Source organism: Mobula birostris, chromosome 3 (genome assembly GCF_030028105.1).
Source record: "Mobula birostris isolate sMobBir1 chromosome 3, sMobBir1.hap1, whole genome shotgun sequence".
In the NCBI taxonomy this organism is placed as follows: domain Eukaryota; kingdom Metazoa; phylum Chordata; class Chondrichthyes; order Myliobatiformes; family Myliobatidae; genus Mobula; species Mobula birostris.
Genome location: NC_092372.1, coordinates 187,908,979 through 187,921,670, shown reverse-complemented (window position 1 = coordinate 187,921,670; position 12,692 = coordinate 187,908,979).

Below are 12,692 nucleotides of genomic sequence, written 5' to 3'. Positions count from 1 at the left end.
TTCTTTAATCTGCAATGTGTAATTCAAGAGAGTGGTGGCAGTCTGTGAAGTTGCAATGATAATCAAGAATCCTGATACTGTCTCTGAAGAATCAGTTATCATTATTCATTGGCAATTCAGCACTGAGGAATATGCATTAGGTAGTAGCAACCAGAATCAGAATCAGGTTTATCATCACCGGCATGTTGTCATGGTCCGGTCCGTGAAGTCTGTATTCCGGTTCACGGTCCAGTCCATAGCTCCTTATTCCAGGGTTTCTGGTCTTCCCCAGTTTCTGTTGTAGGCACATGATTCTCGTTTTAGGGCTGAGACATAAATAGCTCTGCAAACCAGGGATTCCCTGCTGAACTGTCTGTTCCCCTCTTTGTCTTTCTCCCTGTTGTCTGACTTTCTGCCTAGATACCTCACCTGACTCTCTGCCTGGATACCTTGCCTGGATACTTTGCCTGGATACCCTGCCTGTATCACTGAAGTTCTACTGCCAGAGCAAGACCGGAGCGTTGTTCGGTCAAGATAGGGAACTGTCTTTTGTTGTGTGGAATTGTCTCTGTGTCCACGCCTTTGCTAGGTAGGTCCAGCCGTTTGCCGCCACCTAGAATTGGGAACTGTCTCTGTGTCTTCACCTTTGCTAGGTGAGTCCAGCCATTTGCTGCCACCTTGTGTTGGGATCTGTCTCTTCATGTTCAGCGTTCTGTGTATGAGTCCCAGCCCTACGTCCTGTTCCCAAGGAGGGGTCCCAGCTCTATGTTATGTGTATGAGTCCTGGCCCTACGTCCTATTCCCAAGGAGGGGTCCCGGCTCTGTGTCCCGTGCTCCTGTCTCTTCTAGTCCAAGGTTCTGTGCTCCTGAAGGCTCTCGTCCAGTCCTGTAGCCTCGTCTTGTCCTCGCTTAGTTCTGGAGTCTGAGCCCAAGTCAAGTCCCAGGTTCTGGGTCCTTGTCCAGTCTCTGGCTTGGAGTCCATACCAAAGCCTTGAAGTACTCTAGACCCAAGCCTCAATCCTCAAACCCCAAGCCTGTCTCCAAGCCTCAATCCTCAAGACCCCAAGCTTGTCTCCAAGCCTCAAGCCTCCAGACCCCAGCCTCCAGTCCTGCAGTCATGTCATGTCCTTGCCTGGTTCTGGGGCCCGAGCCCGAGTCAAGTCCCAGGTCCTGGGTCCTTGTCCAGTCTCTGGCTCGGGGTTCAAGCCCAGGCTCCTAGTTCATAGTTCCTTGTCCGATTTCCCTGCTTCTTGTTCATGTCCTAGCCCAGGTCCTGCATCCTTGTCCTGTTCCTAGTACTTCAGTGTCTGTGTCTTGCATTTGGGTCCATTTCCCAGCATCCCCCATTGTGACACATGTAACATAAAATTTGTTAACTTAGCTGCAGCAGTTCAATGTAATACATACTATAGAAGAAAACAATAAAATAATAAATAAATAAAAATAAATAAATCTTATTCAGTATACTTTATACCGTATACATATATTGAATAGATTAAAAATCATGCAAAAGCAGAAATACCATATATTTTTAAAAAGTGAGGTAGTGTCCAAGGGTTCAATGTCCATTTAGGAATCGGAGGGCAGAGGGGAAGACATTGTTCCTGAATTGCTGAGTGTGTGCCTTCAGACTTCTGAACCTCCTACCTGATGGTAGCAGTGAGAAAAGGGCATGCCCTGGGTGCTGGAGGTCCTTAATAATGGATGCTGCCTTTCTGAGGCACTGCTCCTTGAAGATATCCTGGGTACTTTGTAGGCTAGTACCCAAGATGAAGCTGACTAAATTTACAACCCTCTGCACCTTCTTTCTGTCATAATGGGGGATGCTTGGGAGCGGACACAAATGCAAGACACAGACTCTGAAGTACAAGGAACAGTACTTGATGTGACAAGGAAGCAAGGGGAGGGGGGAAGAAAGGACGCAGGACATGACACAGGCCCTGGATGAGACAAGGATACAGGGCCTGGGCTGGGACTTGACTAGGATAGTAGAACCAGGACATGGAACTTGGAACTAGAAGCCTGGGCATGGACTCCGAGCCAGAGACTGGACAAGGACCCAGAACCTGGGTCTTGACTCGGGCTCAGACCCCAGAACTAGACGAGACATAACGAGGCTTGGGTTCTTCGAGGCTAGGGTACTTCGAGGCTTGGGTATGGACTCCGAGCCAGAGACTGGGCAAGGACCCAGAACCTGGGACTGACTCCGGCTCGGACTCCAGAACTAGCTAAGGACAGGACGGGGGGGGCGGCGGTCAACAGGACTGGACATGAGACTCCTGGACAGGACAAGGGAACCCCAGCACCAGGCTGGGCAAGGTACTCCTGGGCTGGGCAAGACACACAGACAAGACGAGACCACAAAGGCATGGCTTGGACAGGACAAGGTTCTTGGATCGTGGCTAGGACTGGACGAGACTCCGAGACCTTGACTTGGTTGAGGGAGAGACAGGAATGCAGAACCTTGGTCAAGGGAGAGACAGGAACATGGAACACAGAGCCGGGACCCCATCTTGGAAACAGGACGTAGGGCCAGGACTCATACACAGAACACAGAGCTGGTACCCCTCCTTGGCTACAGGACGTAAGGCCATGACTCATACACAGAATGCAGAATACGACAAGATGGTTCCCAACTCAAGGCAGCGGCAGGTGGCCAGACCTACCTAGCAAAGGCGAGGACACAAAGACAGTTCCCAACACTAGGTAGCAGCAAGCAGCCAGACCTACCTAGCAAAGTCGTGGACACAGAGACAGTTCAAAACAACAATAGACAGTTCCTTATCTTTCTCCAGTGATCAAACTTGACAGTGTTGCAGGCAAGGGTTACAGGCCAGGCCAGGCCAGAAACTGGGGAAAACCAGAAAACCTGGAAAAAGGAGCATGGACCGGACCATGAACTGGAATGTGGATTTCACGGACTGGACTATGACACCTTCAGTTCTGTGTAGTAGCCCCTCCCCCATACCAGACAGTGAGGCAGCCTGTCAGAATGCTCTCCACAGTACATCTATAGAAGTGTTTGAGTGTATTTGTTGACATGCCAAATCTGTTCAAACTCCTGATGAAGTATAACTGCTGCCTTGCTTTCTTTATATCTACATTGATATGTTGGGACCAGGTTAGATCCTCAGAGATCTTGACACCCAGGAACTTGAAGCTGCTCACTTTCTCCACTTCTGATCCCTCTATGACAATTGGTATGTGTTCCTTCATCTTACCTTCCTGAAGTCCACAATCAACTCTTCTGTCTTACTGACGTTGAGTGCGAGGTTGTTGCTTTGGCATCACTCCATTAGTTGGCATATCTCACTCCTGTTCGCCCTCTCATCACCATCTGAGATTCTACCAACAATGGTTGTATCATCAGCAAATTTATAGATGGTACTTGAGCTATGCCTAGCCACACAGTCATGTGTATATAGAGAGTAGAGCAGTGGGCTAAGCATATACCCCTGAGGTGCACCAGTGTTGATCGCCAACAAGGGGGAGACGTTATCACCAATCAGCATGGATTGTGATCTTCCAGTTAGGAAGTCGAGGATCCAAGTGCAGAAGGAGGTACAGAGCCTCAGGTTCTGCAACTCATCAATCAGGATTGTGGGAATGATGGTATTAAATGCCGAGCTATAGTCAATGAACAGCATCTTGACATAGGTGTCTGTGTTATCCAGGTAGTCTAAAGCCACATGGAGAGCCATTGAGATTGCATCTCCTGATGACCTGTTGTGATGATAGGCAAATTGCAATGGGTCCAGGTTCTTGCTGAGGCAGGAATTCAGTCTAGTCATGACCAACCTCTCAAAGCATTTCATCACTGTCGATGTGAGTGCTACCGGGTGATAGTCATTAAGGCAGATCACATTATTCTTCATAGGCACTGGTATAATTGTTGCCTTTTTGAAGCAAATGGGATTTTTCGCCCATGGCAGTGAGAGGTTGAAAATGTCCTTGAATACTCCCGCCAGCTGGTTGGCAAAGGTTTTCAGAGCCTTACCAGGTACTCCATCGGGACTTTCTGCCTTGCGAGGGTTCACTCTCTGTAAAGACACAAGATGGACTGAGCATTTTGTGATAGCATGATAAAAATGCACAAACTGTAATGCCTAGAAAGTCAAGGACAAAAGGCACATTAGGAACCAGATTCCCTCCAAGCCTCCAATTAGGCTGATCACAAAATATGTATATTACCACTATTTTGTCAATATTTTGAATCTTCTTATCTAATCACATTCTGAAGTACGTATATCACCAAGAACCGTAGCAATTCAAGAAGAGCTACCTCCACCTGTTCAAAGTCAATTAGAAATGGACAAGTAAGTGCCAGTCTCTCTCAAGACATTTATAAGCCTAAATATATAGATTAATGTAAAGTCATCTTACTCCAGAACACTGAATTTTATAACTTGCATTCATACTGCCTACCCACAAATATATTTTCAAAAATATTCCTAACAGCATCCTTAAGGCTAAAATAGATTTTGAACATTTAGAGAAAATTGAAGGTTATGTCTCCCAACAGGAAACTGGAGTTGAAACAAAGATCAGAATATCCATCATCTTATCAAAGAGTGGGCCAGGCTTAAGGGGCCAAGTGGACTACTCCTGCTCCTTTTTCTAATTTTTTTTATGTTTTATGAATAAATGAAGCACAATTAAGGCATCAAGTATAGCGTGTTGTTTACTTTCAGGCAAATACTGATAAAAGGGTATTGATCTGAAATGCCAATTCTCTTTATTTTCAGATTTCCAGCACCTGCAGTGCTCCCTGTTTTCCATTTGAAGGAGTTTTGGTTTTGGATGCTTGAGAGTTTTTTTTGATTTACTTTAGGTCGTTGTATAATTGTTTACCTGTTTATCTGCTACAAAGTAATTGCATGCTTTCTGCATTGCTTAAGCAAAGTGGTTCCCTGGAAGTTAAATGTTTGCAGCTTATGTGATATCAGGTTTGTACAGCTTCAGGGATTGTAGCAAGTGGCCAGCTCTTCTCTGCATTATGGGAGAAAGTCCCAGGAATTTTTGCTCTCCCTCTTACACTCGCTTCTGCATTTCATTTTGTTTAGTAAAGAAGTTTGTTAAATCAGCTTCTCAGTTATCCTCCAGGAGCTTAGGAAGTGGGAGGCACAATAGCATAGCAGTTATCAAGACGCTACTACAGAACCGGTGACATGGGTTCAATTCCTGCCACTGTCTGTACGTTCTCCTCATGATTGGGTGGGTTCTGGTTTCCTCCCACATTCCAAAGATGTATGGGTTAGTAGATGAATTGGTCACATGAGTGTAATTGGGCAGCGTGGGCTCGATGGGCTGGAAGAGCTGTTATTGTACTGTACCGTATCTCCAAATAATAAAAAAAGTAGAGTGATATATGTATGGAAATCATCTGTCAGGCCTGCAGCAAAACCAGCAGTTTGGAAATCTATGAAATCTAAATAGCCATCAGTCTGCTTGTCCCAGCCTTACCTTGGTCAGGACATCTGGTAGCAACATATCATGGCATTTGCCATTGAGCTACTCAACACTAATATACCTACCGTTGGAGTCACACTTTCACAATCTGGTTTCTGATTTGTACTTTGTGAACATGTTGCTGACAGGAGGACTGAAAATGTTACAGTGAAGGAAGATAGATACCTAAGGACTTGAGTGAGCAGACAAGTAACTGTACACTAAAATATAGGGCTGTGAGCCCAAAACTGAACAGGGCTTGTACATACAGTTAATTCCATATACAGAAAGGAAAATAAAGATTGAATTAAGGCAGAAAATAAAACAACAGTAGTTAAATTGAACTGGAGTACTATTAAATTTCCAAGAGCCTTTAAACTTGAAGATATTAAATTTATTTAGTTTTCAGTGATTATAATATTTGAATTGTTGTAAAAGATACTTAATACGTTATTAAAAGGTTACTTGTAACAAAAGTGACAACATTTAACTTCTTTGTGGCAAATTTAGTTTGTATCTACGACACAGATAAAACGTCCTGACATATAAATCATGGCAATAATGATGCAGTCAGCCAGCTGACATTTTTGCAGAGCTGATGGCTGAATGATACATGAATAACAGTCCGTAACTATCCGTAATTCCTATGTCAAGCCTTCAAATATGCCTAATGTGCAGAAGTAAAGACCTATGTGTAAGATTGTAACTGTTTTGATACTGAAGATCTGTACAGTGCAGAGGACAAGGCAGTTTATTGGCTTACAGAGAGGTAATGTCTACAGTAAATGTCAGAACAGAAACAGAAACATAGAAAATCTACAGCACAATACAGGTCATTCAGCCCACAAAGCTGTGCCGAACATGTCCTTACCTTAGAAATTACCTAGGGTTGTTATCCATAGCCTTCTATTTTTCTAAGCTCCATGTACCTATCCAGGAGTCTCTTAAAAGGCCCTATTGTATCCGCCTCCACCACTGTCACCAACAGCCCATTCCACGCGCTCAACATTCTCTGCATAAAAAAGCTTACCCCTGACATCTTTTCTGTACCTACTTCCAAGCACCTTAAAACTGTGCCTTCTCGTGTTAGCCATTTCAGCCCTGGGAAAAAGCCTCTGACTATCTACATGATCAATGCCTCTCATCATCTTTTGCACCTCTATCAGGTCACCTCTCATCCTCCGTTGCTCCAAGGAGAAAAGGCGGAGTTCACTTAACCTATTCTCATAAGGCATGCTCTCTAATCCAGGCAACATCCTTGTAAACCTCCTCTGCACCCTTTCTATAGCTTCCACATCCTTCCTGTAGTGAGGTGACCAGTAATGAGTACAGTACTCCAGGTGGGGTCTGACCAGGGTCCTATATAGCTGCAGCATTATCTCTCAGCTCCTAAACTCAATCCCGCAATTGCGCAGCAGCTTTGAGTGTCCTATGAATTCGGACCCCAAGAATGTAATAACATTTAAGAAAACATATGAGATGTGGCGGGTGGAACAAAGAGCTAACGGGCAGTGGGACAGCCCTATTCAGCAGCTTACAGTTGTAGTTGTCATCTTCGTCATCTTTTCAGGCTGTTGGAAGTGTTAAGCAAAGGGTTGCATTAGATCCACCCCAAAGCTTTGCATCACCTGTTGTTGCTTGGTCTAAGATTCTGCTAGGTGCAGCCAGAACTTGTGGCTAAATTTAGGGTAAGAAAGATCTCAAATCAATCATATTTGGCTCACCCATCCAATTGGAAGAAGGAGGAATTGAAATGGATCTTACTTAACTTTGTGCACTTTTTGTTTTGGTAAGCAGCTCATTTGTGAAGATCAATCAGTTTAACTTCATAGTGTCAAAGTTGTGTCATCACTTAGAACTTATCAAGTCTATCTTTGTTATCCATAATTACTGTTAAAAGAAAATTGTATCATTCTTTCCAGATTCATGCTGTCATAGTTAAGAGAATTGGTCAGAAAAAACTTGTGACTTATGACCTGTAACTTGTGACTATCAAGTGCAAGTGTGGAAATGAATACAGAAGAATCTGCCCTCTCACAAACCATAGACCATTTTGTTTTCATACATTTCATTCATTATAAGACTAAGTATAATATTATTGCCTACAAATAGCATTAGCTTCATTGTTAGCTCAATAAGAAAATCAGTCCATTTTAGTATGGTAAAAAATGATTTCTCATTATAAGATATACTGCCTACATTTGGCTAGTGATCAGCGTTAACCATGAGTCTGAAGGCAGTGAATCCTTGAATTCTAATCTTCCTAAGAAACAGAAATGACAGAAAGTGCATCAATACAATGTTACATACCTGGAGTATGGCTTTATTCTGTTCCCATCAGATCAACGACACCCCATGTGTCCTATTTGTAATACTATACTGTCTAATGAAACCAGGAAACCATCAAAATTGCAGGAACACTTACATAAAGGACACAGTGAAAAGGCTACTTATGGTATTACCCAGTTCCAGAAGATGAAAGAAGCATTTGAAAAGTGTTGCACATTCGAGTCATTTGCCATTAAAGCTAAAAAATGACCTTAATAGTGGTCTCATTGCTTCTTATAACATTTCCAAAATGATAGCCAAGTGTGAAAAATCTCATACAATTGGTGAAAGATTAATAACACCTTCTATATCAGAAGTGCTCACGACTGTTCTCAAAATGGGTATCAGTATTTTAAAATCAACTCCTCTGAGTAATAACCTTGTAGCTTGTCATATTGACAAAATGAGTGAAGACACTGAGTATCAACCATGCACAGAGCTACAAAAAACAGAATTTGGGATATAACTGGATGAGTCAATTGTGCAAGACAATGAGGTATTGTTAATGGCGTATGTACAGTTTATCAAAAATGGAAAAATTTATGAAGAGATTCTCTCTAGTAAAAAGTTAAAAACAAATATCAATGGAAAATCAACCTACGATGAGAAAATGTACATTGAGGATAAAAAAATTTTGATTATGTGCATGATTTCTTGTGCAACAGATGGAGCACCATATATGACAGGTTGCCATGCTGTTTTAGTGGCACTTCTGAAAACAGAAATTCCAAGTCTGTTTGCAATCCATTGTGTAATTCATCGTCAACATCTCACAGCCAAAAGCCTCAGCCAGTGACTTTTTTCAAGCATGACTCTTGTAATATCTGCAATCAACAAAATTAAAGTGCATTCATTAAATACCAGAATATTTCACCAGTTATGCCAAGATAATGATGAAGAGTTTGAATGCTTGCTTCTTCACACTGAAGTGTGTTGGCTGTCAAAAGACTGCTGCTTAAAATATTTCTTTGATCTTTTTGATACTATGATCTAAGATTTGATCAAAGTCAACAAGAGCTTGGGAAAAAAGATTGAACTTTTATGTAGTGATGTGGCATACCGAGCCAACCTGTGTGACAAAATGAAATTCTAAATATGAACTTCGGGTGAGAATTTCAATATAATCCAGGCAAAAAGTGCAGTGTCCACTTTTATTGTAAAATTGGAAGTAAATAAGCAAAACATTGGGAGAAGAATGTTCTCACAATTTCCCTGCATGGAAAGTATGGCACTCTCTTTCACAAACAGTGATTTGCAAAAGTACTGCTTACACCTGCAATCACTAAAGAAGGATTTTCCAAATCGATACAAGGATTTGATCGTTCTGGAAATTCTGGATTTGGTAACTAACCTATTTCTTTGCAAGGTGGAAGAACAGGAAGAGTGCTTGCAAAAAAAAAAATCACATTTAGAATGATGAAGAAGCAAAAATGCTTTTTCAAAACTATCAGCCTTTGAGATCTGTGGCTACACTGTCATACGATGTTTCCTGGTCTTTGGAGAACAGTCAAGCTACTCTTCATGCATTTCCATCCTCCTACCTTGCCGAACAAGGCTTCAGTGTAGTGAACCACATTCTCACAAAAAACAGAAACCACTTGGACATTGTTACACGTGGGTACTTAAGGCTTTTGCTGTCACAACTTGAACCAGATATTTCAACTCTTGCTAAAAACGATCAAGCTGAAGGATCACTTTGACATCGAAGCTGCTGTACAGCACACAGGTACTGTGTAAGCTTGGTTTAAAGATGAATAAAAATTTAAAGCAGATTATTTTTCTCATGTTAGCATGTGGTAGACATGTTTTTACACTATGGGGGCACTGGAAAGCATATTGCGCCTAAGAGTTGTGTTGGCAAGTATGGAGGTGTTTGGGGGTGGGGGGAGCCGTTGAGCTAAAAAAGGTTGTTTCCTACCCATGTACCAAATAATGAACTAGAAAGCTCTGAACCATCTTTCAATCATTATATTGTTTGTATTCTAGAACACTAGAACACCACAGCACAGTACAGGCCCTCCGGCCCTCAATGTTGTACCGACCCATATATTCCTAAAAAAAAGTACTAAACCCCCACTACCCCGTAACCCTCTATATTTCTTTCATCCATGTGCCTGTCCAAGAGGCTCTTAAATACCCCTAATGTTTTGGCCTCCACCACCATCTCTGGCAAGTCATTCCAGGTGTCCACAACCCTCTGTGTAAAAAACTTACCCCTGATGTCTCCCCTAAACTTCCCTCCCTTGACTTTGTACATATGTCCTCTGGTGTTTGTTATTCATGCCCCCAGAAACAGGTACTGGCCTTCTTAACTATCCTACCAACCTGTGCAGCGACCTTGAGGGATGTATGAATTTGAACCCCAAGGTCCCTCTGTTCATCCACACTCTTAAGTAACCCACCATTAACCCTGTACTCAGCCTTCTGGTTTGTCCTTCTAAAATGCATCACCTCTCACTTATCCGGATTGAACTCCATCTGCCAGTTTTCTGCCCAACTCTGTATCTTGTCTATATTCTCTTTTGGAAGCACCAGTATTTTTAAGGTGGAGTTTGATAGCTAATTTAGTCAGTGAGGGCATCAAAGGTAATGGGGAGAAGCAGCGAATGAGGTTGAGAAGGTAATAAATCAGTGACGATCAAATGGCTGAGCAAACTTGATGGGCTGAATGACCTAATTCTGCCCCTTTGTCTTTTGGTCTTACATCTTATGTATTCATTGCTGGAGTGCATGCGAGCATGTTGCTTAATAAAAATAGAGATATTAACAACAGAAAAGAGCAAAAATAAATCCAGTGTGATACTGTTACTGAAAATTGGGCAACATTTTTTTCATGGTATAGTTATAGGTATTTCTTTAACCAAATGTTTTTCTTTGTACCACATTTCCCTCTCTTTTTCTTTGCTACCTCATTCCTGATACTGGTTGGTAATCTGGAGCACCAGGAGATGTGTGTAAGGACATGTGTGACTGTTCTCTAACTGGACATTCTAAAGCGTTCCAATTAACTAGACTCATCATGCACTTAGAGGCAACATGGCTTGAAACTGGTTAGTAGGGAAACAGGCTTTGACGGTAATGTGCAAGGTAACAAAATATTTACAACTAACTTGGATTAATGCATTATTTAGGCAAACACATGAAATGACAAGCCAGTAGGCATAGTAGTTGCACAGCAGAATCAAAATCAGGTTTAATATCACCGGCATATATCGTGAAATTTATTGTTATGTGCTAGCAGTACATTGTAACAAATAATAATAAAAAACTAAATTACAGTAAATATATAGACATTTTTATACATTTACATATATATTACAATATATATTTAAAGTTAAACTAAATAAATAGTACAGAAAGAGAAATAAGTAGTGAGGTCATGTTCACAGGTTCAATGTTCATTGAGAAATCTGATGGCAGAGAGGAAGAAGCTGTTCCTGAATTATTGAGTGGGTGTCTTCAGGCTCCTGTACCTCCTCCTTGATAGTAGCAATGAGAAGAGGGCATGTCCTAGTGATGGGGGTCCTTGATGATGGATGCTGCCTTTTTGAGACGTTGTTCCTTGAAGATGCCCTGGATGCTCAGGAGGCTCGTGCTCAAGGTGGAGCAAACTGAGTTCACAACTTTCTATAGCTTCTTTTGATCCTGTGCAGTGACAACCTCCCCCCACCACCCCACCCGCATACCAGACGGTGATTCAGCCGGTTAGAATGTTCTCCACGGTATTTCTGTAGAAATTTGCGAGTGTCTTTAGTGACATGCCAAATCTCCTCAAAACTCCAAATTCAAATTCCTAATGAAATATAGCCACTATTGTGCCATGTGTGAGAAAATTATAAAGACCATTTTGAATCCATAAAAAGCAATGTGTTCGTCATTATGGAGACTAAAAGCTGTGAGGAAGCAAGCGTGGGGATCTCATTGAAACCTACCGGATGCTGAAAGGACTAGATAGGGTGGATGTGGCTAGGATGTTTCCTATAGTGGGATATCCAGAACTAGAGGGCGCAGCCTCAAAATTGAGGACTGACCTTTTGGCACAGAGGTAAGGAGGAATATTTTTAACCAGAGAGCAGTAAATTTATAGAATGCTCTGCCACAGACTGCAGTGGAGACCAAGTCTATGGGTATATTTAAGGCAGAAGTTGATCACTACCTGATCAGTCAGGGCATTAAAGAATATGGCATGGATACAGGTGTATGGGGTTGTGTGGGATCTGGGATCAGCTATGATGGAATGGCAGAGCAGACTCGATGGGCTGAATGGCCTAATCCTGCCCCAATGTCTTATGTTCTTATAGCTTAAGCATTCAGATATACAAGTTGCCAAAAACTAAAGCCTGAGCATAAAATAATTAGAAGTAATTAAAAGTAGAATGAGAGTCAGCCTTCATTCTAAAGATTGTAGGTTCTGAAAGGAAGGCATTTCTGTTTCCATTATAAAGTCAGTGCACATTTGATGTACTATTTTAAACTCTGGGAAGTCCTACCTGGATTTATAGGATTAAATTGTAAGGAGTATTACATATTTTACATTATTTTAATTTCAGAAGTTTGAGAGATAAAACATTTGATCAAGTAAGAAAAGTGAAATTCAGGAAGAATACAGAGAAACTATTACCTCAAATGAAAAATCCAGAATAAGATGAGATAAATGAACAATAGAGATAGGCCATTTAAATATCAAAGACGGGAGTACTTGTACTTACACAAAGGCTGGTGGAAATATAAAATTCATCTCAAAAGAACATGGATTGAAATTGAAGCTGACGGAACTGATGGATGCCTGCTAACTGCTGATGGGACATCAATCATCTTGACCTCACCACTCCTCTCTCCAATTCCAACCTCACTCCTTCTGAATGCTCTGCTCTCCACTCTCACCATCAAATCTGCAGATAAAGGGGATGCCATAGTAGTCTGGTGGACTGACCTCT